The 4708-nt window shown below is 39.7% G+C and overlaps 1 long non-coding RNA gene across 1 annotated transcript; it reads left to right on the top strand.

Moving 5' to 3' along the window:
- On the top strand, positions 1–2517 carry LOC139193940 (uncharacterized). Its single transcript, XR_011578497.1, has 5 exons — positions 1–232; positions 316–475; positions 581–649; positions 1367–1425; positions 2297–2517. It is a non-coding gene; the product is annotated as an uncharacterized lncRNA (long non-coding RNA).
- The last annotated feature ends 2191 nt before the right edge of the window (positions 2518–4708 follow it).

Below are 4708 nucleotides of genomic sequence, written 5' to 3'. Positions count from 1 at the left end.
AATTTGGATTGAGTTGGACACGTGGGATCCCCACATCCCTCAAAACCTTCCCCAATTCCCGTACCTTGTCCCTCTCTCTCTCCTCCCTCACGAAACTCTCAGTTCTCTCTCCCTCTCCTTCGAACTCACACGGACAAGCTCCAAAACCACCCTAAACTTCTATACCAACGACGGAGTTAAGACCACCATTGAACTCCTGGAACCTCAACGATCACGTAGACACCAATTTCAGGTAAGTTTTACTTCGGAAAACCTAGATTCTAAACTCCCCGTGGAAGAGCACTGTTCATGATCTTTTAAATGGTTACGATTTAGGCTAAAACAAGATCACAGCGAGCTTAGTGAGGTCCCAAGGAAGCTCGGAGTGCTTCGTTGGAAGTTTTTGGACGTAAGAACACGGAGATCGACAAGTTCAAAGTTTGGCCGGAGCTTTCGAGGATTTTTCCGGCGAATCCCCGGCGAGTTAGGAGTCGAGGTAGGTATCCATCTCTTCGTCTCGTCAAGTACTACAACTTTCCTTTTTGTTTCACTCAATTTCGTTGAGTATTGAAGAAGTTATACTCATTTGAAAAATACCCAGTTTCCGGCGACCTCCGAGGCTTTCGAGGCAGTTTCCGGCCAAACCACGGCGAACTAGGTGTTGTGCAAGGTACCATTCTCTTTGTATCTTCAAGGGCTACAACTTTCGTTTTGGAATCACTTGATTTCGTTGAGAAATGACAAAGTTATGGCAATTTGAAAAACGGCCGCCGGAAAAACCAGTCCGGCGACCCAAGGAAGAAGAAGGTGCGCGTGGGGGCGCGTAGGTCCGTGCCTTCCTTGGCGCGTGGGGGCGCGTGCTACAGTAAAAAATTATTTGAAAAATATGTCGACGTCCGTGACGTCGAGTAGATCACTGTGGTATATTCGTATACCCAATTTGAGCACCGTATGAGAAAGTTATTAAGGATTGTTGGTTAGGTGTTCAAATAACGTTTTATAGTTTTTGCATTTAAGTGAAAATATGAATTGATGATCCGACCGTTGGATCATCACCAAACTTTGATACGTTGTAATACGTAATATTTGAGGATTATAGGAACTTACAGATTGGGAATCCGATTTGCGGATCTTCCGAAATTGGAGTTGTAAGTCCATAATATAGAATGTTAACCGTCACTTAGTTTTGGAAATTGACGGAGATCCGACCGTTGGATGGTAATGAAATTTTAGGATGTTATCCTAGAGATATATTGTGGACCTCTGGAAGTTATGGATTTAAAATCTGAGTGGCAGATCTTCCGGATCGATCTACGTAGTGACGTATTTTATATAAGTTATATTCTATCGATATGAATTCTGAGGTTGGATTTGATTACTATTCTAGGCGGCGATCGTCGTGACGCCTTGATGTGTGGTGCTAGGGAGTTGTTGGACGAACTCCAGGTGAGTGGGCAGTTTTGTTTTCCGTATACATATATACTTGCCGTTTCCTAGAAATTGAAAATGCATGAAATTATGCTTTTAATGAAAATGTATAAAAGTATATGAGATATATTAGTTGAAATGTCATGCATGAAAGTATATGAAAAGTATATAGAAATGTGAATCGAATTGCCATGCATGAAATGATATGAAAAGTATGAATTGAGATATGATGCATATGAATGAATGGTGCGGCGGACGCACAGGTGAGTATCAGGTGAGTATTTAATTACTGTTATGATGATGTTGATATATATTGAGCTCAAATCCTGCACCATGGTTTAGTGCTTATAGTATTCACCGCATCGCACGCTCGCCTTGGATCCAAGTAGATGCTGGTCGTACAGTCCACGCGGAGTGGGTGCGACGGGCCAGTCGAAGAGTGTTAGTGAGATTTCGACTGGTGGGTGACCTTAGATTATGTGCACAGATGATTGATGAGAAAGCACTAGAGCGTAACTTGTGTGCAGAAGGCCGGACGGGTCACAGAGGTGACTCCGGTAGAGTGATAGTGATAGATTTTGAGCTCTAGGTTCAACCGTACAGGGCTATTAGAGGGCCTCCGGTTGATTACTTTCTTGCACCTGATATGATTATTGTTGATGCATCCATACTTAACTGTTGAATTAGACATGGCATGGCATGATTGATAAAGAAAAAATGTTGAGTTAATGAATTAAAGTATTGAGAATATATATGTATATTTATATTTTACATTTCTGGGAAAGTATACAGGTTTTACGGAGAGGGGTTACAACGTTTTGAGAAATGTTTGGATTTGGAAAAGAATTGTTTTACTGACCCACTCAATTTTGGTTTTGCGCCCCTCCAGGTTCAGGAATCACAAAGGTGTGGTGACTACGAGGAATTCGACGGTGTTCTGACAGATTGGACAAAATTAGGACTCACCTTCGGGTGTATCAACTTATAAATTGTATCTTAAAGCTTCCGTACTGTGCAAATGGTTACGTCACTCTCACGTGACGGCCAGCATGCCCTCCTTCGGGACGGGGTGTGTCAGTTGGTATCAGAGCATGGTTGCAATCTTGGACATCTTGAGAAGTTCTAGTGAATTCTGTCAGAACTACACCGCCTCGTAGCAAGCCACTTAGTTAGAGGAATTTAGTCTCCCTAATATAGCGGTTTAGGGAAAACTATTATTATGGTGATTCAGTATATTATAAAAATGGACATTTTAAGACGGGTTATGAGTCGAATTTGAATCACCTTATGAAATGATGAACCTGAGGGAGCGAAGTAACGGTTTAACCATTTGGAAAAGATGTTTCAGATTATGCAAGTCAAAGGAATCTTCCTTCTGACAGGGGGTCGAGACGACTACCTGGTTTTGGGTATGAATTTGTATCCTGGTGGAAACAGGAGTATGATTTGTTGTCATCGGAGGAACAGCCGATTTAAAATTGTTTAAGGAAAAGTTTATCCCTCCGGCATTTATCGATGGTAGTAAGCAAGAGTTTGCAAATGTGAATTAAGGAAGTTGACGATAAATGAATATTATAGAAAGTTTTCAGACTTGCCTCGTTCCATCCAGATATTGTTGTTAATTTGGTGGAGGTGTTATATTGTTTTAAGCTGGGTGGCAAAAAGGGAAGTGGTATTTTGGGTGACCACTATCCATTGTACTTCTTACCAGGAGTATACAAGATGTTGTTGAGCCTTGAGGACTCTGAGAACATGATCAATGAGAATAAAGAAGAATAAGAAATGAATGGGAATCAAAAGAAGACGATAAAGTTAATGATTCGTCATATCAAGAATATCGAAGGATTCAGAGTTTAAAAAGAAGTGAAGCTAGAATTAATTCTTCCAGCTGAGGTTTTATTGTCGCTGGTCAGAGTAAAAGTGATGGATATACTGGTAATCCCAGATATTTGAGACAAGGTGTCTCGAGTAAAGGAAATGTACCTTGTGCAGCAGGTACAAAAATTAACACTTTGGGAAATGTGAAATTAATGAATGTGTTTATGTGAACAGAGGGGACACAGAATTGTGAATCGTCCCTAGAATCAGTTGTACTCAACAATTTTCCATGATATCATAGTGTTGATTCAGCAGAGTTATGGATTTAGTAGTTTGGTCGGATTGACCGTGAGTACGGAGAGATTTGATGAGTTATATGTTCAGCCGTACAGACCATGAGAAGTGGATTCGATTGACACATGAGAAATTGGTGAGTTATAGGCTCGGCCGTACCGACCACGCGGAGTGGATCCGGCCGACGTATTATTGAGATAAGAGTTGAATCAGTCGTATTGGTCATTCTAGTTGACTTCGGCTGATATATTTCTTATTATGTATGTTATTACCTTGAGAGTAGTAAATAAATGTAGTTGAGACGAGTGTAAGTATTTTTCATTGAGTGACAAAATAGTAATGTTATATCTTTGAGAGTGGTTTCTTACTTATCGAGACAACAATGATTTATCAGTATTGCGGGCTGCAGACCGTAATATTAATAACTTATTCGTGGATTCGTTAAGCAAGCAACCCGGTAAATTATTTTATGTTAGTGTTGTACTTATTTAGAATGTTCAGTAATGATAAAGTATGTATTGGGTCAATTAATTTTATTCCATTAGAGTGATTGTTTATAGTTGTGACTAGATGGAATGTTACGGGAAACCAGTACTTTCCATCGATCTGGATGACCAGAGATTATTTTTGTAAGTATGCAAAGTGGATTGAGTCAGGCCGTTATTTATGCTGTGAGAGCAAAGAGATTGTTTTCGAAAGGATGTCAAAAAAAAATACTTAGTTCATGTGGTACTAAAGGATGTTGCTCGGAGAAGTGTGAAAAATGAAAAAGGGGTTAGACTTTTCTTGATGTCTTCCCTGAAAGTATACCTGGATTGTCTTCAGGCAGAGATATGAGGTTCATTATTGATTTGTTGCCGGGTATAAATTTATGTTAAAGATTGGTTCATGATGAGTTAAGGGAATTGGAAATTCAGTTGAGAGAATTGGTTGATAAAAGTTTTATTCAACATAGTACAACACTGTTGAGGAGCACCAGTTTGTTGGTGAGAAAGGAAATGGACTTAGAGATTGTTCATTGATTATAGATAATGGAATCGGGTAACGAATGAGAACCGTTATCCATTGTGGTGTATTGACGCTCCTTTGATCAGTTCAAAGGTGCTTGTATATTTTCAAAGATTGACTTGAGGTCTGTTTATTATCAATTGAAGATTATGAGTAACGTTGTTCCTAAGATTGTTTTTCT

The sequence above is a fragment of the Malus domestica genome, chromosome 02 (genome assembly GCF_042453785.1).
Source record: "Malus domestica chromosome 02, GDT2T_hap1".
Lineage (NCBI taxonomy): Eukaryota > Viridiplantae > Streptophyta > Magnoliopsida > Rosales > Rosaceae > Malus > Malus domestica.
The sequence above is the reverse complement of the archived record's forward strand: the minus strand, read 5'-3'. Positions and strand labels throughout refer to the sequence as shown.